Genomic DNA, 27,222 nt, shown 5'->3' with positions numbered 1-27,222 from the left:
CACGGGGGAGAGAGGTTGAGAGATCTGTAGTAAGGAGTATTAAGGAGGTGAGATCAGACGTAAACACAGTAGACAGCCCTATAAGAGACAATGCAGAACTCCAGAACAAAGGCAATCAGCCCTAGGTCTGTTTCTAGGCAGCTCTGCTTCCCAAGACTGCTCTGAAGAGACTCCATATAGAAAGGGGTTTTCTACAGATTAATACAAATTTGATCAAACTTGTAAAGTCAAATAAAAACTAATTCTGAAAAATAATTATTCATCTACTATTATTTTCTTAATATTATGCTTATATAATCCACATTAAGATCAAAACTATCCAAGTAGAACAAAAAAATTCAATACCTGTTCAAAAATGTTTTCAGGTATTTTTCTGTTGTGACAACAAACTAAACCAAAACTAACTCAAAATAATTCTCAGTTTATATTCTACAGTTACTCTTGGGGCAGAGCTCAGAGAGGTTCTAGCTAACAGGTGATCATGTGACTGCTTCCCACTTGTAGGCCTGGGTAGACCTGAGACTGAGGTAGCTAGCTAGGCTTTGCTCTCCAGGTGCTTTTCCAGACTCTCCCTTGTCATTGGCCCAACCTTCCACACGGTCTTTGTAGAAGGCTAGTGAAATCTGTTACAAGATTCAGTCTCTTAGAAACAAACAGTGAAGCTGCCAGACCCTCCTACAGCTTACATACAGACCTGGAAGAGATTGAATTCTATGTTCTATTGTGAAATAATCTTTTACATATTTGTTAAAGCTCAAATGGAAAGGAAAATGACTCTGCACAAGTTCTGAATACCACCAATGTACCAAACTACAACAACATTAGAGCCACTAAGACCATTAGAGTGATCGAAATGAAAACAAATACAAAAAAATCTGGAATTGGTAAAGCTGAATAAAGGACAACTATAGTTGGACTCTATACTCTGTTCCTTCCCAGTAAGGGTCAATGTAGGTTCAATTAAAACTGTAATTATAAGTGAAACTTGATAAACACTCAGAAGCCAAACAACCATGAAGAAGTCAACTAACCTCTCAATAGATCATCTCTTCATTTGTAGACTAGGCAAAATTATATGTGCCCTATTTTACAGGAAATGTAGTATAAAGAAGCCAAAAAATGCTTTCAAAAGTATAAATGTATAAAAATATAAGAAGGCACTATTTTCTTGAGTAAATGCTAAATTCAGTCCAACCTAGATAGACTCCATTTTAACAGTAAATTATAATAATTATCTCATGTCAGATGTTAGATTTGCTAAAATATACCAAATTTTACTACAAATAATCAAGACTACTAGAACTTGTTGCCCAATTTTAAAGAAATTTAGAGTAGAAAAACCATCTTTAATCTTTAAAAATATAATAGACCCTCAATAAATATTTGTCCACTACACTAAAAAGCATTAAAGGTAACTAAATTTCACCTATAAAGGCATTCTCCTTTTTCATAACCATATTTTTATATACATCTACTAAAACCGAAATTACAGTGCTTGAATATGAAATGTTCCCCCACAGACTCTTGTTTGAACATTTGATCCTCAGTTGAAATTGCTGGTCAGGAAAGTTGTGGCCCCTTTAGGAGGCAGACCCTCACTGACTGAAGTAAGTCACAGAATTTAGTAGGTCACAGACTGAAATGAGTCACTGCACATGGGACTTACAAAGTTATATAGGACACACTTGTGGTTCACTCTATACTTCCTGTGTGTGGCTACAGTGTGACTAAGCAGCCTCTTGCTCCTGTCACTGTGTGTTCCATGCCTGATTTTATGAGGGACCATATCCCTCTGGAACCAAAAGCTAAAAAAAAATCCTCCTATAAATTACTCTTTTCAAGGTATCTTATCACAACAATAGAAGAGTAACTAAGAGCAAAACTATTAAAAGTGAGGTTGTTTCCCTGATAAAATTGACCATGTAGGTCTTAAGTCTCAAAAAAAGAAAAAAAAGTAAAAGTAAAGATTGGAACTAAAAGAAAAGCAAGGACAAAAATGGAACAGAGACTGAAGAAAAGGCCAGGCCATCCAGTGACTGGCACAACTTGAGATCCATTCCATGCACAGGCACTCAACCCTGACACTATTACTGATGCCATGTTGTGCTTGCAGACAGGAGCCTAACATTAACATGGCTGTCTGTCCTCTGAGAGGCTCTACCAGCTGCTGACTGAGACAGATACAGATACAGGCACCCATTGGACTGAGGTCAGGGACCCCTATGGAAGAGTCAGGGGAAGGACTGAAGGAACTGAAGGGGATGGAAACCCCATAGGAAGAACAACAGTATTCTGAGCTCCTAGAAATTACGCCATGAACCAAGGAGCACACATGGGCTGATCCCTGACCCCCATCACATATGTAGCAGAGGACTGCCTTGTCTACCTTCAGTGGGAGAGGAAGGGCCCAATCCTGTAGAAACTTGATGCCCCAAGGGAGGGGGAGAAGGAGATAAGGTGGGGGGAGGGGGTAAAGGGGATGTTCCTCACCCTCTCAGAAGCAAAGAAGAGGGGGGATGGGGTGAAGAACTGAGAAGGGGGCAACATTTGGAAATAAGTATAATAATAATAGAAGGGCTGGTGAGATGGCTCAGTGGTTAAGAGCATCAACTGCTCTTCCAGAGGTCATGAGTTCAAATCCCAGCAACCACATGGTGGTTCACAACCATCCTCAGTGAGATCTGATGCCCTCATATGTATGTCAGAAGGCAGCTTCAGTGTATGTTGGGCCAGAGTGAGCAGGGGCAGAGAGAATAGGGCTGGAGCAAGAGAGAGAAGGAGAAAATAATAATAATAATAATAATAATAATAGAAGTAGTAGTAGTAAAAATAATAATAGTAATAAAAAGAGATAAAAGTTCTAGAACTCTATCAGCAGAGCTTAGATGGACTATTCTAGTTGGTGTTTTAAAGACAGGTGCAAACAAAAATGCTGACTGTAAAAGCCTGGCTCATAAAGTTTAAGAGGAGGAAAGAACTCTATAGCAAACAGGGCTAGAGGGCATTTAGGTTTTATTCTGTCAAAGAATTTTCCAGTAGTCTGCCATTGTCCCAAGAACCAGAGTGAAGCTGAATTCAAAAATAATCACTTAAGTTGTTTGACAGAAAATTTCAAGCTAGGACAATACTGAGGCTGTGTCTTGATTATTGCTCACTGCTCTCATTCAGTCCATACGCACAAAGAGAGCAACAAGTAGAGCCCCCAAAAAATTAATGATAAAGCATTTGCAACTCTTTAAAGATATTAGCATCATTAAAGAAACATTGCTCAGCACTGGAATAATAAGAAAGAGACTCTGAGGGCAAGACTGCACCCAAAAAAAAAGGCTCAGCTTGAAAGGGACACACCTAAACCGAGTGCCTCAGGGCCACCTGTTCCTGAGGCAAGGAGTAATATACTTTCATCACTGCAAGCAGTGTGTCACCTTCCACTTCTATAGAATGGCTTCAAGGTTAAAGAACTCCTAACTTTGCTGGGTGTGGTGGCAAAAGCCTGTAAACATAGCTACTGAAAGGCTAAAGTAGAAAAACTGAAAAGTTTAGGGCAACTTAAGCTACACAGGGAGTGTTCCATGCCAGCCAGGGCTAGAAAGTGTGACCCTGTCTCAAATAATAACAAAATAATAATAATGTCAATAAACATGTAGCTACAACTAACTTTTATCCCACATGATTTTTATAAGTCATAAGTCCATTATAACATCACAACATCATCTGGGAAAAACAATAAACTTACATTTACACACAACTACAAAAAGATGACAGCAGAATTTGTGTTCTTATGTATGTGTTCCTGAGACATAAGGGCTTCCTGCACAGCAAGCACATGCTCTCCATGGAGTCACATCTCTAGGAATTTTTTTGTGTGTGTGTGGTTTAAAAAATGAGCAATTTTAATGACAATTTGGCTTGCAAGTAATTAATCAGTGACAAGAAGTGCAAAGAATGAATCTATATAATGAAGCGATCGTGAAATTTGGAGAGTTAATGTGAAAATTATAGGAGCTTAATGAAGTACTTATTCCAGTGCCTGACATATAATATCTATTAAACATCAATGCTCGGAAATGTTAACTAGTTATCACATAAGAGCAAGACTGGCCATAATAGTTGATGGGGATGATTTCGGCCTCATTCTTGACTAATTATGGCCTCTTCTATATTCTTTAACAAATATTCTAAAAACATACAAAATAACATGGATTTGTAAAAATATTTTTAATCTTTACGTTTATGAATGTTTGTTTGTATATATGTGTGCCACATGAAAACCTGGTGCTGAAGAAGCCAAGAGAGGGAGACAGACTTCCCGAGACAGGAGTCCCAGTCAGCTGTGAGCTGCCATGTGAGTACCTGGAACTGGTCATGGGTCCTCTGCAAGGGCAGCATTTCTCCAGGCCCAACATGGAATTTCTTTTATATGAAAAAGGAATTTTAGCACCATAATCTCAAATGCACTCACATTTTAGATCTTAATATGAGGAAATAATTTACATATCTCCATAAATTGCACATGTCATTTTTAGTCATGAGTACCTCAAGTACACAGCATTATTCTTCCAAGTAGTTGGTAGCATGATTATAACAAAACTTGGCAGACACTAAAAGAATACACTTACTATTTAGGTGAATAACTAATCCTCTCAGTTTTGAAGACACGGGCAGATGTAAGTTACCTAACACTTGAAATATCTGTCTGCCTATTCCAAAGTTTAGGGACCTTTAAAGAGGGTCTTCTTTATGACAAAATAAAATTGCCTTTTCTATAACTTAAGCTTGTTCTAAATAGGTCTGGTTTTCAAAGAAATAAGTTAATTATTTTTTATCCACATCATTAATTTTAGAAGAAAAGATCCTGACAATGAAAAAAAAAGAAGTGCAAATCACATGGGTTACAAATTTGAGTGATTTGCATTAAGGAGGCACACCTGTGGTACAAGCCTCTGCTCACTCCTCTATCAAGAGCATTCTGCTGTCATCTGGGGACCTGTCAATCACTCCAAGTCCAGAATGGACTGTGGAGGAAATCACTGAATCACATCACCTAGGGGTGTTCAGTTTAGCACATTAAGCTAAAAGCTCATTAACCATTTTCAGAAAAACAGATGTCACTGCCTTTTAGAACATAAACTCTAGACACAGATTCAATCGTAGAATGAATTGAATCAAAACAATTAAATTAAATCTGAGTCTAAATAGCTACTTTTAACTTGAATTTGTATATTTTATACTTAACCCTTATTAAATTTCATTATGGTTTTGAGGAACCACTGATTTTAAGATTTCCTCTGTGTTTATAGATAAGACATTTCATAAATTATTACAATACAGTAAGAACTAAGTGCATGTTTATGTATCATAAAAACCCACATTGAAACTTACATATGAAAGACTCTACAATTCTCTGATGTGAAAAGGAATCATTCCTAGAACTTCTACCACTATTTCTGAAGATCATCATGATGCAGCATTTGCACACTGTAAAGAGAGTAGCTCATGAAAATGGCCCTGTCAAAATCAGATGTAACTGCCAGGATTGGTGTTATGACACCAAGTGACACTTTAAATGCCATAAGGAACAACTACGCTTACTTACTCATGTTACTTTGTACTTTAGGCATTAAGTAGTTCACACAGGACTCTTACATGTTTCGCATTTTTTTTCTACTTATATATTTTAAATTAGTATCTTAAAAATTACTTCAAGCCCTGATTTTTTCAATTATTTTTATTTCCTGTAGAGTATGTAAAGTCAAGGAAATATGGGAGAGGGAGGGAGAGAGGGAGGGAGGGAGAGAGGGAGGGAGGGAGAGAGGGAGAGAGGGAGGGAAGGCAGGGAAAGAAAGGAAGGAGGGAAGGAGGGAGGGAGGGAGGAAGGGAAAGGGAGAACATCAAGAGTATAAACTTTCTATCTAGATCCACACTTCCCAGTATGAAAAGAGGTAGTATATATAACACTGATCACCACTCATACCAAAATGAAGAAGAATAAAAAGAGACATAGTTAGCTATTCTTAGTTTAGAGACAACCAGAGTTGTGAATGGCTGAAATTTTGGAACGCATGAGCCCACGTGAAAAAAACAAAATCAAATCAACCCTGCAGATTGAGCTCAACTTTCAGTAATCCCCATCAATGTGGCTCCTGCAGAATTGCTTTTAACTTCAAAACAATGTCAAAGTTCCTAATATGTAGAATAGAACAGTCATATCACATCTCACAGTTTCATCATTGACATAAAAACTGTACTACTTGAATTGTGTTTCTCAATCTGTTACTGCTTCTCCATCTACAACAAGGAGCCAATGGCTTCACCATAAACCAACCAGCCACAGCAAGCTCTTACAAGAACTACACACACACACACACACACACACACACACACACACACACACACACACCAAAAAACACAAACAAAAAATTAAAAATCTATCAATTATGGCCTACTACATAAAGTATAATTACTGCCCTATACATACACTTGCTTCCTTTCCTTCATTCCTCCTTCCAATAACCTTTATTCATTTTATTTACAACAGAGATTAATGCTATCAAAACTAAAGAAAATCTAAATATCAGAGCAAAAGGAAAAATGGTGTAAGAAGAGACACATAAAACTGTTCCCTGCTTCTTTTCTTGGGATGACTTTAAGACACTTCTTCCACTACTTACCTAAGGAAAAGACTCCACCAGGCCATTCATTGGCTTATGTACTGTACACTGCGTCTAAAAATATACTGCATCAAGGCTCTTTTCACAAATTCACATAAGCTAGTATAATTATTAGATATACAATGTCTATAGTCAGATACTCTCAGTAAGTAAAAAGAATATCAGACTGATTTGATTAACAACTGCAATAGTTGAAAAATACAAGAAAATTACAACATATCCTAGGAAACTATCTGAAAGAGCTAGTACTTTAGATATACTTTGATAAAATCATAGCTCTTAAAACATAATTCCTATACATAAATGCATACTTATGTTTCGAATCATGTTGTGAGGGCTCAGACGCAAAATTAATCACCATTCTTAAAACCGTATTGTAACCTTATATCCATGATAAAATCTTGAAAATATACAGGGGAACTTTTGGTGCAACCTCTGGAAGACGTTTACAAAACACAAGTTTGAAGGGGAGACTACAGCATCAGAGTGTATAACTGTAATCCCAGCAATCCCAGTACTTGGGAGGCTGAAACAAAGCCTCTTCTGAATGAGGCCTTGTTGTCTCTGCCTCTATCTCTCTATAGGCCTCTGCTTTTCTGTTTCTCTGTGTCTCTGTATCTCTTTGTCTCTGTATCTCTCTCTCTCTCTCTCTCTCTCTCTCTCTCTCTCTCTCTCTCTCTGTTTGTGTTTGTGTGTGTGTGTGTGTATGTGTGTGTGTGTGTGTGGTGTGTTAAAAACTGCATAGTATTGTTACAGAATCAGGCAGGTAGATCAATGGTATAGATTTGGTTTCTCTTTAGCTCTTGAGGAGATAGTTCTTATTTCCCTTTGGCCTTGTTCTTTAATTCACAGACTATGTATTTACTTTCCCCCAAAACCTGAAGATTCTCCTCAGTAAGAAAGACTTTTTAAAGAATTCAGAACTTTGATAGATTCTATCTTATCAGCACATCTTTCATTAGAAATATATAAAGGCTCATAGGTCCATGAAATAGACATGAAATGTCTATTAAATGTCTCTTAAAGATAAATTGAACGCTCAGTGTCGCTCAGGGATAGGCCTCTTACTTAACCCATGGGAGATACTAGGTCTGATCCACACTACAGCAAAAGGTAAGTACATTAGGTCTGGTGTACAGCTCAGAGCATTTGCCTAGCATGCATGAGGCCCAGAGTTCAATAACCAGCATCATATCAGGGGAAAGTAAATTACATTTAAAACCATTACAAACATTCCATTACTAGATCACCTATGAAAGAATAAATCATATAATTACTTGAAAATACCAATTATAATTGTTTGAATTTCATTTAAAAAAGGAAATGGCACAATAATAAGGTTTTATCAACCATGATAAACCGATCATTGAATTCCAACAATTTGGGATTGTAAAAAAAATACACTGAATATAAACACAATCTCAAGAGCAATGATGTCCATCTTGTTATTACTCAGACACAAAGCCTATCCCCTCCAGATTAGCTGACCATTTACCACACATCCATCTCAGCTCATTTCACATTTCTGAATGCCAAAGGAAGGCCTCCTTCTAATGGCATTTTTTTTTTTTTTGCAATGAAAGCAAAGGTTCCCATAACTAAACTGTAGTAACCAAGCCATTATTGAATGGAGGAATTACGACATTATCAGTAGCATGATAGCTAATTATTCGCCAAATAGTTAAGATCCACTGATCCAAGTGCCATCGTGCCATCATCTGAATTTCAATAAAATGACTGCTGTTTTTCTACTCTTAAGTAGATCCTAATGTGCATGGTGTCTGGTAACGTAACTAGTTTAGAAATGCAGGGAATATATACAACTCTTTGGTTCATTTTAGGATACCCGATCCAGACATTATGGAAGTTGATACATGGGAACCAAAGCCATATGAGAAGACTCCATCTTCTACTTTTGATCTCACTAAATTCCTCTCTACTTGATGGTGCCAAATACAGGGATGTGAATGCTTTCTCATTGCTTTCCTATAAATTCTGGGTGATAGCTATATGACTTTTAAATACAGCATCCTTTATTCCTACCTGAGACAGCTGGAGGTGACAGAGGGGGTAGGTGATAGACATCAGAGAGAAGTTCTCTTATAGTTTCCATAGCACCACGGATAAACAGGTCTCCTGAAGCATTTAAAAGAATTACATAACACAATCTAATAATGTTTCTAATACATATATAGTTGTGAAAGAATATAAAGCTCCTCACCATATTAATTGTTCAACACCAAAAAAGAAAAGCACATTCCAAAATTTAAATATCCACTTTTGAAAAAAAACTTCAGACTTGAGATTCTATATATCCCAGTCAAATGTATATACTATAATTTGTATCCCACTATGTCACGTGGGTAATAGATGCCATGTGATCAATTTATCCCTAGTCTTTCCACCAACCAAACTCAAGGGATTCTTTTTCATAAAATGCCAGAACTACCAAAAGCTCAAACATGCTTAAAAACAAAACATCAGATTAAGATAAAACAATCTGTAAAGTATCTCGAAAATGTTGATTATTTTAAATCACTGCATATGTTTCAATTATTTAAAAGTACTCTTTGTATAACTAAATCTCTTATTTGTTTCTTATTAAGTGAAAAAAAAGGATATTACGTTTGATTTTACAGGGAGCAAATGTGAATGTCTTAATGAACTAGAGTTCAAAGAACAAAAATGTTTTAATTATCAGAAAAAATGTAAAATAAAAAAATAAAAAAAGGAAAACTAAAAGGGGATTTTTTAAAATGTGTACTTTACAATGTGAAAAGAACAATGCTGAAAAGCATTCTGCTAACTTTCTATATTTAAAGATATAAAAACGAGAAAAGATTAACAGAAAATATATATTATCTCAAATCTTAAATAGGGTTTCTTGGAAATAAGGAAGCAAAGCAAACATAAATAAATCATAAAGCTGAAAAAAGTAGCAAAAAACATACAATAATCAATTTTATAGAAGAAAATTCAAAATAAGATCTTACTATGTAGACTAGGCTAGCTTAAGACTCACAAAGACCAGCCTGCCCCTACCTCCTTAGTGCTGGGATTAAAATGCACAGTGGAGCCCATATAGGTCTGACGTAAGTCCTCAGCATATATATTATGGTTCTGTAGTTGTTCTACTATTAACAGTGAGAGTGTGGGGTGTCTTTCACGCATTCACCTGCTCTTGGGACCCTTTACTTCCTACTGGGTTGCCTTGTCCAGCCTTGATGTAAGGGTTTGTGCCCAGTCTTACTGGAACTTGCTATTCTGTGTTTAGCTGGTATCTGTGGGAGGCCTGCTTTTCTGAAGGGCAAGGGAGAAGGAGTGGATCTGGGGGAGAAGGAAGAGAGAACTGGGAAGAGTGGAGGGAGGGAAAACTGCAATCAGGATGTAATGTATCACAGAATTTAAAAAAGAAAAAAGAAAAAAAAAGTTGTGCACAGTAATTTCCATATTTCGTTTTGTTTTTATAAAGAAATTTCTAGAAAAATAGAAGTTTACTTTGAAACCATTGTTCTTTATTTCTAATACAGTCAACTTACAATAACAATGATACCACAACATACATTTATGCATCTGTTTAAACCTGTTCAGATTGGTTTTGCTGGCCTAAAATTTGGTCCATGATATCCCAGGTCAGTTTAGCATAGTATGTATATTATAGTCAACTACACACAGCAACACAGTTTTCTAGCATGATTTGGTTTTGTTTTCACTTTCCTTAAAGGTAGAGGTGACATTAAGTGACAGTTGTCATAAATTTTTATATTGGTCCATTAAACTTGGAAAAGTAGCAAAGCAAACAGGCACAGCTGAGTCTATATGAACAGGTAGCAAGTCTAAATACATGTATTTAGGACTAACTAAAGACAAGACAAGGCTCACAAAATAATCACAGGTGTTTTTGTGTATCTAGGGAATTACAAGTCATATTCAGCAAAATGAAACAGTCTATACTAATGAACCCACTCTCAAAAAAATGGACAATTTAAACTATACATAATCAGATATTACAGATGTTACACTATGAATGTTCTCTCAAATCAGTTTATTGTATGTTATAAATGTTCTCTTGAATCAGCTTATTGTATATGTTACAAATGAAGTGACGTTTCAAGTGATTTTAAGCAACTATTATTAATTATACAGACTTATAATTACAGATTTTTTTAATCTTCTACCTACTCCTTTAATTCTAATTATTCTCTCCAAATACCCTTCCTTATGTCAACCTTGTGAGCATAAGTCCATGCTAAATTATAGTCAGTTTATCTTTGTCAATTTTTCCTCTCCAAATAGTCTATAACAATATCTCTGCTTGCACCAGCTGTTTCTCTATTTCCCACTACACTGTGATACAGTTGCTCAGATCTTTTAAGGTATTGCAAGTTCCACAGCTACCACACTAATTCATTGATGAAAGTTTGCCATTACCACCCATCCCTTTAACATTAAAGTCTAACTTATTCCTTCGGAGCCTGCTCATATTCAATAACTCTATTAAAAGGAAGCATGTTGGATACCATATATACAAAGATCCTTGCATGCAATGCACTGACACAGTACCAAGTCAACCAAATGTCCTCCCTAGTGTCCGAAGTTCTATGGTGACATCTCAGTAATTTATTTCCCTCTTGTTATATTCTATGGTAACTTCTTACTCAGGTTAGCAATGTATGAGAAAGTGACTAGATGCTAGTAGATACAGTGGTAATGAATACAAGGTTATTTCCCATCTGTACTGCACTGTTTTTCTCTACAAACCACCAAGAACCAAGCTATCTTTTAGCCTTTTCATTCTTATGGCACTTCACAAATACAGGAAGAAGCCCTGCCAATTTGTCATCCTGTCAAATAGGCACTTCCATCAACATCTTGAGAGCAGGCAAGAAACCATTGTTCCAAGTCCTTGCACATGGGGGTGGGGGGAGATACTCTGCCTGCATGGATGCCTGTGCAGCACATGGATGCAGTGTCCATGGAGGCCAGAAAAGAGTCAAATTCTCTGAAACTAAAATTACTGATGGTTGTAAACTATCAGGTAGTGTTGGGCAATGAACCTGGATCCTCTGGAAAAGTGGCAAGTGTTCTTAATATCTGAGCCTCTCTACAGTCCCCCCTTGCACTTATGAATGTCAGCTATGACTTTCTGTCTAGAGATAAGCTCATAGGACAAGAAGTTTGTTCAATTCAGTGTCATGTTGACCCCTTATCTACTAAAGTTCATCCTGAGGACCACATAGTATGCAGCCATGAACTTCCCTTCCCAGTGCAGATAGAGAAGCAGGCATACTCACCTCTAGACTCAGGAGTTGTCAGGATGAAAGCTTGAAAACAATGGGGCCAGGCTATATAGTTGAGTATACATGTGGGCAAGCTACAGTAAAGCACCTGGGACATTGGGGAAGGAGGTAAACTATAGTTTGGGAAAAGGATGACGAGTCAGTTCTCCTCTTGCCACTGTCCCAAAAGAACTGGTCAAGTTACAATGATAAAACATGTTCCATAATGCATCTTGGTAAGTATTCAAGTGCATAGGGATATGATTTGTGACCATTATTGATGTAGGGACTGGCATGATTCTCACATCCTCTTTACACAAATGTTTCCTCAGACTCAATCTTCATTACAATTGTCAGTGATTAGTACAGTACCATCACATGTACTTACTAATCAAGTGCTACACTGGCAATGTTACTACTCAGTATCATACTGCCAAGCATATAGCTGGTGTTACACTTGTTCACACTTTGTAATACGATTTCATTGAATAAGGGTTATCTGCACACCACCACCCCCCACCATGAATTCAATGTAACAGAAGAGCAAAAGAAGTTTGAGTAAGGCCTTTTGGAATTAAAAACCAGATTCCTGCTTTACAGGTCTTCATGCTCAAGGTCTATTATCTATCCTACATACATCTGCCAAGTTCATCATAGTAAAGACTACTTTCATCTTCACATTGGATCCTCCTTCTAAAATCTATGCTGGCTGGAACATCCTAGCCATGTTTAAACTGCCTTATCTTGTCTATTTCATTTGCTTCATTATTACCAAGGAACTCTTCCAACTCTTTACATACTTAGATCTATATCTATGGTGTGCATAAGCCCTGCTTCACAATTGTAAGATACAATTCATGGTATTACCCACTCCAACTTCTACCAGGTACTTATCTAGGTTGTGCGTAAGTAGAATTATTATGAGTGTCCCACATAGCTTAGTTTGGGACTTTGTGAAAAATATACAGTTCCATATACATCTTTCTATTAATATTGCAAATTCTAACAAGTCAATTTTGTATATATCAGTTTCATACTAAGTCGTGTGTGTGTGTGTGTGTGTGTGTGTGTGTGTGTGTGTGTGTGTTTTCAACTGTGAAGTATAATTTGGTACTAATAGAATGTCCTACAGTGCTTATCCCATACTTGATAGTGTAGCAGACAGGGACAAAGAAACAAGAATTGGTTTACTGTGTTTTCCAAAGCAATGACAAATACTAGAGAAGTTAGTAATAGCCAAAGAAGATGAAAACTTTGTCTAGAAAAAGCATAGAAATCATTACTGTGAAGGGGATGCCTAAAGTTCAAGTACTGAACTCACTGGGGCTAAATTGGCTCAAGAAAAGGACACTTAGAATATTTCAGAAACAACCTAGTAACGAAGCTTCCAAAGTGTGAGTTGTTGGTACAATAAAAAGATAGAAGACTGCTTACTGGAAGCCATGCTGCTCCCTAGATCTTTATTTCTCAGAGTCAATTGTCTAGTGAAAAGCTAGTGCAATCTCAGATGAGTGTGCAAGACATCTCAGTGGGAAAATCCCATTGCCAGTGTGCTCCTTCTAAATGAACACTAAGGGAGCATGCTATTTAGCCACTAATAAATATTTCTCCCAAAAGCAAATGTATTGTTTAAAAAGGCTTATACTATACCATTTATTATTTGTCCTATGCTAGGAGTTTGCGTAAAAGGTTGATTTTACCTTTAGCTGAAACTGTGTATTTTCTAATCTGTTTTGGGCAGCTGTCAAGTAATCAGAGTTAGCAGTGCCATTTTAATAAGGAAGTCTTTTAATGAAATATAATAGGTCACAAATACCTAATTTCTGTTCTTTACTGTAATTGCTAGTCTTTACTACAACTGCCACTTTAACAATCTTTTCCAAATGCTGACACAAAAGATGAACAAATCAAGAGTATTAGCATATGTGTATATTTACAGCTTACTGCTGTCAAAGGCTGCAGTACTACTCTCAACTCCAACAGCTAGAGTCTCTTTCTTGGATGGAAGCATCCTTCTTCAGCCTGTAACTGGATCTGAATTAAGTTCCTTTCACAGCAACATTAGCAAACAAACACTAAACAGAAAGAATGCTGAGGCCGACAGAGCACATTACATCTGTAGACAAACAGTGCTTCTCCTATCACTGTGAACGATTAAATACTTCTTTATTGTTTCACTAATAAATTATCTGCTTCAATTGGTTTATAACTTCAAAGCAGTTCAAATAAGCTGTTTTCTAATCTTTTGAAATTTGTAACATGATAAATTTTATATAAATGTTCAATTACATCACAACATAAAACTACAGGGAACTGCATTAAAATTAAAATAGAATGCCAAAAAGAGAGAAAACATAAATATAATGAAGTTTTTATTTTTAAAAGGGGTATTAGCACTATCTGGCTCCAATTCTAACTTAAGTTTACGATAACGTCCTGTTAAAACATTCCTCCTAAAAACTTTAGATAATAATCCTTTAAACTTTTGTCTTATTATAAGTATATTATTAACCCATGACTCTTAAATTTTGGCACCATTATTGCCATGGTAACACCAAAAGTCCTATGTACAAATAGTAATAGTTTTATTAGAAGTTTGCCCATTTTTGAAAAGCTAAGCTTCCCTAAATCAAACTAGCTTGCTGTGAAAAGAAAACCATGACAACTGTTTGTACCTCTTGCTTTATTATTACATCCGGCCCGGTCACTCTTAGAAATTCAATCTATTATGGTTGCTAGGAGTCTGTTGCTGTGCAACCTAAAAGGGTATGCTGTGCTTTCAGGCCAAGCAGTGCTAATAAACCTGTAGGCTTCCCTCTGTGGGGCTGACCAGTGTGTTTAAAGGGCTTAATACTTTTCAAGAGTGATTGGCCCACAATTCAAGACACATCCTATTAAAACCAAGTCACACTGAGAGATTTCTAACAAAGGGACGAAATGCTAAACATACACAAATATTCAAAATGTATCCTCAGAACCCCTAACTAATTTGGTAAAACAAACAGAGATTATGATCTACATTTCAATTATACCACCTACCACCCCAAGTTTTTCTTTCTATATAGTCCCCTAAAAGGTTGTAATATATATAAATGAGCCCAGCAACCTTTGATGGGAGTGAAGGGTATAGAACAGTGCTAAGTACCTTTGACTTTGATTTTTCAAAATCTATTATTAATCCAACAATAGAAAAGTAAACTTAGTAACCCAATATTTACAAAAGTAGTAGCAGTGAAACTATAAAAGGAAATTCTAGATAGCACTTTACTGTAAAAATATTTTCTGTATTTGTCTCAGTTGACCAGTAATATTTTTATATTAACTCACAGAATCTATTCTATCTCAAATATTCTATAACTTTAAGATTAATGCTAAATAAGTTATTCACACAAATTCACTGCACTAGACATTATTTTAGTTTAATTAGACAATATCAAAGAGTCTTGCCAATAAAATTCTGCTAAACAGATTGTTGAGACACACAGTGGCACAGAGTAGGGGAACAAACTACATCCTTTAAAAGAAGAAACTGTACTAACTTACATGTTGATACACACTAGGCCCATTTTCATAAAGTATTGGAAGAAAAAGACTAAGATGTAATATCATAAAATACCAAAAACTGTACAGGAAAATAGAAATAAGTTATTTAATAACAATTAACTTCGAAGAGTGTATTCAGGATTTTCCATGACATTCTGGTTATATTAATACTGCCAGCAACTTTAGCAACTTTTTAACCTTAAATATAAATTTGAAAAACTTAAGATGGGCACTTTCTCCATATTCCTTACAATCTTTAGCCCTTCTACTGCCCTGGGAACATTTCCATCTGTCAGGGCCCTACCTTCCTCACTTTGAAAGAGCCACAGCTATCTCTTAGCACTGCTTTCGTTTCTTCTCATTACACACCACAGGGGCAGAGCAAAGAAAACCATTTCTCTCAGAGTTCCCAGAAGCAACAAACAGGAGAATGTGGAACAACTCTCCCAAAACAAAAGAGGATGAATACAAAAGGAAAGCTGAAGGAGGCTGAAGCTGAGGAGCAATTCTGACCAAAACGTAGGGCCTGAGCTGTAAAGGGAAGATGGCAGGCGAAGATTTATAACTGATGGTTTGTAAATAAAGCCAACCTGAAAACAGAACAAACAGGAACAGTCAGCCAGAAAAAGGTGACAGAGACAACACACTCTAGAAAGAAGTACTGGTGGAAAAACACGTAGAGAGCGACTTTACAAATGTGAGGCTAACAAAAAAAGGAAGAAAACTTATATTCAAAAGTTTTATATTTCTTGTGTCCACTCTTACTTCCTAAGAAAGGTACAAGACTCAGAAATGTTTCATTTTCAATATTCAAGCATGTCATTGGCACATGCTAAGAAAATCAAGTACAGACTGTTTAATTTCTAAAGAAATAACTGAAATACTTTCTAATGTTCATACCTAATAAGAAATTTTCAAGTCTAAAGCTAAAGAGCCCAATTTATGAGGAATATTTTTAAGTAATTTCAATATTTAGTTCATAAAAAAGATCAAAACATTAAAATACGATACAGTAGATACACATACACTGCAACCAATAAAATTATTAAAACCACATTTGACTTACAAGTATATTATCTGCAGGGCATGTGCTAGTAAATTTATTAAGCTCCAAAGCAGTTATTTAATTCTTGTTCAATTATTTGACAAATACATTACCTTTGTTCTAATCTTGTCAGGAAAAAACTGATCTAATAAAAATAAAGTCCTAAATTAGGCATATGATATTTTGATATTTAGGAGCTTATTAAGTAAAATTAACTAAATGACAATGGAATAAAAATAAAATAAGTGAGGGTACATACGCAACATTCTAAGTCTTGCTAGAGAGTGTTTTCTGCTGCTCACTGGTCCTTGCCTCCTTGAGATAATACAGCTGCAGTGTGAAGCACAACATCCTTAAAAGATGTCAAGCTATGATGCTTCATCAAATACGTTAGGCTATGCAACTGTGTCTCCTCTTTATAAATCCCTAGATTTGTACCATCCTATCATATTTCATACCCAAATACCTACCTTCTAATTATACTTTCTTAAATCAAAGATCTTCAGTAAATGTTAACTAGAACTAAGTTTTATATATATTTTATTTTCGTAATTGTTTTTAAATAGAAAACTGTCTGTGTTTGATACATCACATAGCTAAGATGGGTGACCAATGACTTGCAGGTGCAAGTTTTATTAAATACTAATTATTCCTTTGCAACTACAAAGAAAAAAGGAATACCATGCCAAGGGACATAAGCTAGGCTCCTCCCTTTTGATGGTTGTGAGGACCAAAGCCAAGGTTTCTTCTCTCATCAAACAATGCGTCCTCAGTTTGCTTCTTCTAATTATTTCATCAGGACCCACATGGTAGAAGAAAAGAACCTACTTTCGTAAGTTGTCCTTAGACTCCCACAGCATGTAGTAGTATGTATATTAACTGGCATATACACACCACTAATTAAAAGACAATAAAATTTTAAATAACACTGCATATATAATTACATAAGGTTAGAGAAAGGTTTTGTTTTGTTTAAGGTTGCACAAGAAAATCCACTAATTTTTACCGAAATGCTATAAAATATGTATCTTCCTCATATTAAATGTGTGTGTACCACTTTTAAGCTTTCCAATGTGCAACAATAATAGCCTCACATATAAAGCTATTTCACAATGGATGACAGGCAGATAATGCTGAATATTTTCCAATGAATTGAAATGGAAAATATGGTTTTGACATGAACAAACTAAAAATTCTACACTTAATATCAAAATGACAATCATTACGCAAAATAACAAAATTCAAGACAATTTGCCTCCATCAGTAACTTCTAAATAACCTTTCATTTGTCTATTTGCACATTCAAAGTTTTATAAATAAAATGGACTCATGACTATGATTAAAGATGAGATATGATACCTATACCATATAAGCAACGATATTAAAATTTTAAGAGAGGAGGGGTACTTTTAAAATAGACTCTATCATAAACAAAGATTTTTTTCCATATTAAAGTTACACATAAGCAAATTGAGAAAACAACTAATAAACTGAAGTCTGGCCAATTCTATTAATTAAAATCTTTACATTTTCTCCTTTACACATGAGTTTAGTTTAGGTATTTAGAATGCATTTTAGCAATAATTTTTCAAAAGAACCTTGAACTTGGATGTATGAAGGACTTATTTTCCAAATCTCTCAAGTGTATGACACACATACACACACACACACACACACACACACACACACACACATTTTTTTTTTCAGGGAAAGGCATATACAAATTTAAAATAAGAGTCCAAACAGAAAAACAGAATATGCCATGAGAATGAATGGAGATAAACTGCTAATATAGCAAAAAAGCATCAATCAAAGCATCAACAGCAAAAACACACAAAGTCACATTGAGAAAGCATCCAAAGACTCCTTCATGCCTTTGTTCAAAGGTCTGCAAGTTGTGAATGCAATTAAACATAGCTGGCTCTCTACCCTGTCACCCATCTCCGTCCTCCTTCCTGACCTACACTCTCTGCATAGCATTTACAACCGTCCACTATCATCCATTTCCATTTACTGTCTGTCTCCTTCACCTCTCATTGTTTGAATAACTCTTCCAGGACATTTTGCTCGATGCTGTATTTACAGCAGTTCACTTCTTGATTCATTTTGTGTCAATAATTGATCAATCAATGCATGAATATACAAAGTAGAAATGCGGGTCAGAGAAATGACTCAGTAAGTGGAGGACTAGAGCCTGCATCCATACAACCCACAGAACACACAGGGCATGGTGCATGCCCTGCTGAGGAAGCTCCAGGATCACCTACGCTGGCAAAGTGCCAGGCCAATGAGTCCCTCACAAACAAAGAGCAGAAGGTACTTCCCTCCCTAGGGAGGACACACAGAGGTTGCTCTCCTACCTTCACACCACCCCACACACCCACATATGCACCCACAGGCATACAGAATACATAGAGAGCAAGGGAAGAAATTATCATTTGAAAAGTTAAGAGAAAAGGAGACAGAGTAAAGTCAACCCAAATTTACTGTTAACTAGGTAGTAATTTATTTAACAAAATGCCAAAATCTCATTCATTTATGCCATTAAATGTGGTTTTTGCAAAAGGAAGTAAATAAACACATGATATTCATTAAAAAGTTACTATTATAGCTGGGTGGTGGTGACACACAGCACTCAGGAGGCAGAAGCAGGAGAATCTCTGAGTTGAAAGCCTGTCTAGTCTATAGAGTAAGTTCCAGGACAGCCCGTGTTACACAAAGAATCCCTGTCTCAAAAAACAAAAATCTGTTCTAATGGCAATAAATGATAAAATAGTTGATACAATCTGAAGCTTAATCAACAAATGATTGATTTCTTCTCTTAGGAAAGGACACTGGCTCTGATACAGAGTTTATAAACTCTAATATATGATCTTTCCTCAAGAAGCTTACAATATCAAAATGTCAAACATTTAGAAAACAAAACTATAAAAGACAATTTTAATTAGTACCATAGATAACAAGTTTGTCATAAGTAAGCCCATTTAAGTTGGTGATCACTCTTAACCTTCAAAAAACATATTTTACTAGGGAACAAAATGTACCGTATTCTAAGCAAAATAAAGACTGAGAACAAAGTGTTAAGAGAACAAAAACAGTGAGGCACAACTCAGGAGCCCATGCTGGACAATGATAGCAACTCTTACTTGCTTACTGCATTGTCAAGCATAGTACTTTCATATGTGTCAACACAATGGGGCCTTCCAAACCATGTTACGAACTCTATTTCAGATCTGAAGAAGTCTGCCCAAGAGTTAAACTCCTGGTTGGTAGTGCACTCTGGGATTCAAACCCAGATGTGTTCAGTTCAAGATTCATGGGTTTTTTGGGGGAGAGAGGGGTGTTTTGGAGAAGCGTGTTTGATTGATTGATTGACTGATTGAATGAATGAATGGATGAATGATTTGGTTTGGGGGTTTTGCTTTGTTTTGTTTTGGATTTTTCAAGACAGGGTTTCTCTGTGTAGCCTTGGCTGTCGGGAACTTGCTCTGTGACCAGGCTGGCATTGATTCTCACAAAGATTCACCTCCCTCTGCTTCACAAGTGCTGGGATTAAAGACTGGCACCACCTGTTTTTAAGCAGTTCATAATACAGTTAAGCCAGGCTGGCTAGAGAAACAGAATTGCAGAGCCAAGTAGTAAAGTATGAGTGCAGAATCACCAGAGACTAAAACCTCCAAGTAGAAAATGCTAAACAGTTTGGTGGCACAATGTAGAACAAAATTAATTTATTTTAATTATTTTGAATCACATAAACAGTGGTCCTCAACCTGTGGACCACTACCCCTTTGAGGAGGGGGCACATATCACATATCCTGTATATCAGATATTTACATTACAATTTATAACAGTTATGAAGTAGCAACAAAATAATTTTATGGTGGGGGTCACCACAACATGAGAAATTGTATTAAAGGGTCACAGTATTAGGGAGGTTGAGAACCACTGCATTAACAGATTCTGACCCAGAAAAATATAAAACTTATTTTTTTAGAAAAAAGAAAAATTGTTAAAAGACATATTAATATAAATATACACTATGTGAATGTGTATCAATTGAAGCAAACATGACTCAGGCTATAAATTCAAGATATAAAGGCATCTTTGCATTTTATATTCTTCCCCTTTATACACAATAGATTCAACAGTCGAGTAAGTACTCTTCTAAGTTGTTCTCTAAATTCATATTTTAATTCAAAAGTATTTAACCTGATAGTATTTGGCATTCTCTTCATCTGAATTACACTTTTAATACTTCCATTTTCCATTTTATGGCTAAGTAAATATACTAGTGACAAAGATACATTTAAATGTAAACATGAATTGTTTTGATCACTTTCCACATTAAAAACAAGATCAGCTGAGCACAAAGCAACACTGTGCAGTCTATTCTGAGGCCCACTTAATTCATATGAAATTGTACTGTTTTAAACCTCAGAGAGTTAGAACTAGAAACTTTCCAGCAAAAATGCAAGAGCTAACTAATATTTCGTCATACCTTTGTTTACCATATCTCCCTTTATTGAAGTTGAGAATAAATCCAATGGGAACTGTTTTACAAGAAGGTCTGTCTATGGGGATTTATCTTGTTAAGAGCAAATGACAAATGGTTTTCCCTCATAGGAAACCTGCTCTTGCTTTATATAAATGTATCTTCAGATTTGGTGCCACAAATTAGACTGCAGAGAAATCAAGTTGTGCTGGAAAGTTCAATGTCATCATCTTGGTGACTCTCAGATAGACTGCTTCAAATAACCAACAGTGTTAATGATCGACTTACACACCTCTATCACAAAAAGGAGACCAAATGCAGTTCAAGACTAAGGTCAAAGATATACTATTAAGTCTACAACTGGGAAGCAGACGCAAGAATCCAGTGTCTTGGTAATTGCTTTTTCCTGCCATAGTCCCAATACAATTAATCGGTAAACAAAATATTCTCCCAAAACCTCAAGTTACAAAATTACAGGTGCTATAACAGCATGGCTGTGTGTGTTGTTTCCCATCACTATGGAATTAAGGGCAGTCTGCTCCGGTACTCACTCTTTTCGGTGCATTCATTCATACTTGAGTACAGCAACAGCTTTAAAGCCCAGTTGGCAAGCCTCAGCTTGTACAACTATATCAGGGTCAATTATTTTACTTTCACTTCACTATAGAGTCACCCACAAGAAGTAGCATTTCCATGTTTTAAAATAACAAATTGATTTTCAGACTGCAATGAAGAAAAGAGCTAGGGGTCTAATTCAGTGGCAGAGCAGATGCTTAGTGGATGAGATTCTGGGTTCCATCCTTCACATACAAAAAGTGAAAATGTACATACCAAGCATGAGAATTTCTTACATTTTAACATCAATTATGACAAACAAAAAATGTACAAGTGAAACAGACAAAAGGAGTTTTCAATACTGTATTTTCATTTAGTGTACAGCCTTTAAAGGGTTTATAGGATATAATAAATTTTACTTCTAATTCACTGCAAAACAGAAGAATTAAATGATTCTTATACCCAAGCTTTACAGTTGGAAATATTTTTTAATGTACTCAGATTTCGAATGTAGATTTATAAATGTTTCCATTCTCCAGAAAAGTAGGATATTTTAAAGTATAAACTACAAGAAGTCTAGAATGTTCAAAGCATCACACTTGTGGTGTTTGCCAGTAAGGAGAGGTTTGCACTAGCTATATGAAATGTGTCTAGGTGAAGAGTATGGGGTTCAACATACAAGTTGCTTACCCTCAGCCTTCTTATCATCAAAGTAAATGGGTGACAGAAAAGGGTTTCTCTTAGATAACCTCCGAGTGTACATGAAATGCATGCACTCCAGTGTTAAGATGAAGACATCCTATGACATCCTATTCTGTCGCTAGTGGACTGGCACATGTGTGTCACTGGTAAACATGTGCACCTGTATAAAGAGACCCATTCATCTCTCCTGTCCTCACCACCCCACTCACCCAACCCTACCCTACCCTGGCTTCTTTATCTGAGCTCAACCATGGTAGAGTAGCTAAACTGAGACAGAGACTCAAGTTGAATATACAAGAAATGAGGCATTCATCACATGGCATTTACGGTTCCAGACACAACATTTTGACAGGTTCTAAAACATCTGGATAAATTTTTTTGGCTAGTGTTTCTTTTTATATATTAAGAGACAGGAGTTCATTTGAATGACAGCTGCTTGTTGTTAGGTTGCTATTCCAATACAGGACAAATATATATACCAGTACTATTCTCAAGTTAGAAACACCTACCTTTTAAATTATATCTCATAACAAAGGGACAGTCAAATTAAAAAACAAACAAGCAAACAAAAACCCCAACTTGTAAAGGTTGGTCAGAATAAATTTCCTAAGCTTTACTGATATTTCTGCAATGTAAAATAATAAAACCAAATAAAAGTATGCTTCTTGTACAGTTTCTAAATGCACAGACAAGTTACTACAAGCAATGCTTAAGTCTTCTATAAACATCACTTTACTAGCATTATAATCCATGACCTTTTGTTTGCTGGTTTACATTTTTCATTTTGTTTAAAGTCTTTGGTTCGATTTTTTTTTAATTTTACTTCATCTCATTAATGGTTTTTGATTTGGGGGATTCAAACCTGGGGCTTTGAACTCGTTGAGCAAATACTCTACCCATGAGTTACATCTCTCATCTTAGTTATTCAAGCGTTTCTTTATAGAAGTTTAGTTATACCACAAGAGCATTTAGCCACAACATTGTTTTGATTACTCAGTATCTCTCTACTACCCAGTCTGGCTACTTATCATGTAACACGTATATTTTTAAAGACTGCTACAAAATATTTTAAGTCACAGGAATTTTCATTAAAATCTTTAGATCACACAATTAAAGTTATGTAAGTTAAAATATCAAGCCTTATTTAATATATACATTTACCACTTGATTTAATAATTTCATATGAAAAAGATCAGCCTGTAAATAAAGAAATTGAAGTCAACATTTTGTGTTATTCATTCAAAGGTCAATAATTATAATTTGTAATATATGTTATTCCATCACAGAATATATTCCAAAAGAAGAGGAATCTGGGGATGAGGAGCAGCGTTTTGTCTGCTTTTGCTCTAGACTTCAACATTAGGGGGAAATGTTTTTTTTCTTGACTATATGACCTCAGTCAAATAAAAAATACATAAGTAAAAAAATAAGCCCATGCATTTTATGAAGATACTGAATACAGAAAACAAAGTATTTTGAATGATAACACTTGTTATCACCATAATACATTGGCTTCTAGATGTCCCTTCCTTCTTAATGTGTCACAATAACTTAAGTATGGCACTGAGTAGCTAACTTCAGTTTTCTGAAGCACAGTCTCATGTCTCAGACCAGCTTGAATTTACTATGTAGCTGAGACTAACATCGAACTTCTGATCCTTCTGCCACCACCTCCCCAGCACTGGGATTATGGGCATTTGCCACCATCTGTAGTTTATGTCATTTATGGTGCTGGGGATGGATCCCAGGCATTTGTACATGTTAAGTGAGCACCCTACCAACTGACATCACAACTGGGCCACACATCCAGCACGTGGAATATTCCAGAAGGCAGTTGCTTCTCTCCCCTTGACAACATTCAAATGGTTAACTGTTTTATTAAAACTTTTTCATAAGCAAGTTGAAATAATGGTGACAGATTAAATATGAATTCCATCACATCTAAAAGGTTTATCTCAAGACTTTTCTCTACCCTTCAAACATGGGCTTCTGTCCTTGGGCTCTCTCCCTTTTCACTAATCAAATTTTAAGTAGAGAAGCCTGGCATTACTAAACAAATGACTTTAGCCAGCAAGCAAAAACAAATTTCCTAATTTAATGTGCTCAGAAGAAGCAATATGAAGGTCAATCTACCCTCCATATTATATCGACATTTCAAATCTCCACTAAAATTGTTCTTAAATTGTAAAGTTGTAAATATAATTAAAGCATCACAGGATAAGGAAGGGTTGGAGCTACTTTCAACAAGTCTTTCTATTATGTACCTATAATTTACTGAGCTCAAGAAAGCCTCCCCCCTTAGCCTCCAGTGTAGCTGGAACTGCAGGCATGCACCAAGGCACACTTTTATTACAAAGCTTTAAGAACAACCAGTACTACTTGTCAAGTCTCTGTGGTAAGTACACATGGTTCATCATACCCTTCTACTTTGACATGTTTTACATATACCGAAATATAAACATCTTAAGAATAGATTCTTATAATACACATACAATATACTAGCTTCCAAAATGTATAGTTTTAAATATAAGATAACAAAAGATCCCAAATGAATGTGAATTTTGATTTTGTATAATAATATTGTCTATCTTTCATAATAATAAGAATAAAATGTTGATGCAACATCTTACGTTGATTCTTTTCTATACCTAACTTCGAGAAATGTCAAATTTTATATAAAAAAATCAAATCAAGGTATAAAAGCCTTATTGTAAATATTTGTGAAAAAAACCTTTAAATGTGGTAACACAAAAAATAAAAACCTAAAAACCTAAGTAGTCCCTTCCTTACCTTCTTCTACTAGTTCAAATACATAGATACCTCATTTAAATGATTATTTTACTATTCTAACTGATTTGCTCATCTACCCTTGTTTAATCATTAATTATAATTTTCCTATTAATTTCATCCATTTTTCATTATCTCCTATCATTTCTTATGTACAAGTATCACTCATCAGTTTTAGCCTTCTATAATTAGAAACATTAAAACTATATTCCCATCAATAGGAAAATGCAATTTCGAATTTAACATTCCACTTTTTTTTATTTTATTTTCAAACTAAGTCTTAAAAATCTAACAGAAATCTAAGTTGAGCCAGTTCACAATTCCTAAATTAAACAAAATAGTAACGGAACCAAATACTCACTTACAAAATCCTTATTAAAGCTAAACAACTGATATAACATTTAAAACCTATATGCTGAATATCCAAATATGTCTTACATTCTGATAGAATGTTTTACAATCAAATTCTAGTGGCATTATTATATTTGCTGTACATGTCAAACTGGGAATCACATCAGCCCCTCAGATAATACCTCTTTTCCTCTCTGTAATGGCCACTATCTGTATTTTCGTGTTTCCACTTACATAATCCCACTCCCACTTAGTCTCATTTTGATACCATTCCTTCAGACCAGTGCTGTTCTAGGCACGGGGTGCCACCTATGGGCATCATTTCAAAGAATTTTAAACCAAAGGAAAACTAGAACGTTCAAAGTTCACATATAGTGTGTTTTGGAAGGGAAATTCTAGACATTAATGGAAATAGATCAAAGCACAACTTTATGAGAAAGCTTATACTATGTACATCTTAATTTCCTGCTATACAGGGATATAGGACTAAAGGTGAATCAGGTATCAGGATCAGAACACTCACATCCTCTCCCAAGTTACCCTGATCATCATCTCCAGTCCACGGTCACTTGCACTCCTTTTAACTCCAAATAAAATTAAATGTTCATGCAAGCCTAAACTAATTAAAATATTCTCTTTCCAAATTCAAAGACAAAAGAGTCACACTTCACTTGGAAAGTGAATGGCCTAAACTTTTGCTCAGAGATAAAGCCACACCTATCATAGCTACTCATTCAATATTATTTAAAATTTCAAAACTTCTAAAATTCAGCAAACTTCTGAAGAATAGAATGGTGGAATGTTAATCCAGTGATGTCATGTTGAACCCTACTTTAACTGAAATGAACTGTAATTTTTGCCTTTGACCAACTCTGACACATGCAGCCCTTAGCTAAAGTAGTTTCTAAAAGTCATCACAAAATGTGAAGTGCTATTTAAAATATTACCAATTTCACAGAAAAGTACCTGAAGACCTTAATCAAACATTTCCCACAACTTCACTGCCTCAAGAACACAGCACTGAGGTGGAAAGGCATTAAGGTTCCTAGTGCGGCCTCCAAGACGATGATAACACAGAAAACAGTGAGGAGAAAACAACACTGATCCTACTCTACATCACTTAACAAAACATGCAGTAAAATAACTTTCTAAATGTGTACAAAAATACAGACACACAACCACATAAAGTAGTGTATCTAAACCAAACACCATTTTACAAGCACCTCAACTGTGTAATCTTTTGAAACAAACATTTTAAATGCCCTTTAGAGACTGTAACATAATCACAAAAATCAAAATTTATTGCATTTTTCATGTAATAAATTTTTATGTTCAGTTTTCTCCATACAACATTAAAATACATGCTTTAAGTACATTTAAAGGTATAAAGGAGATATCCAGATTGCTAGTATAATAGTTTATGTTTTTATTAATGACCTTAAGGATGGCACTTTATCAAAACTCATTGTCAAGATTTTTATCACATATAATCAGAAGCTAAAAAGTAAAAGTCTGGTGTTAGACAATTTGGCTCTTTAAAAATGTCAGGACAATAAAAACAAAGAAAAATGCTAGGTTTTGTTGCCAAAAAATATATCCATAAATTCATCTATATGACGCAAAGTATAAAGAGATAAATTGAGATATCACTTCAAACCAGGTGTAATGGTACATACTTTTAATCCCAACACTTGGGAGACTGAGGCAGAAGATTGAAGAGTTCAATGACAGCCTGGCTTGCACAAAAAACAAAAAAACAAAAAACAAAAAAACAAAGAAAGAAAGGAGGGAGAAAGG

Source organism: Grammomys surdaster, unplaced genomic scaffold, assembly GCF_004785775.1.
Source record: "Grammomys surdaster isolate TR1022 unplaced genomic scaffold, NIH_TR_1.0 141, whole genome shotgun sequence".
In the NCBI taxonomy this organism is placed as follows: Eukaryota; Metazoa; Chordata; class Mammalia; order Rodentia; family Muridae; genus Grammomys; species Grammomys surdaster.
Note: the sequence above shows the minus strand (reverse complement) of the source record.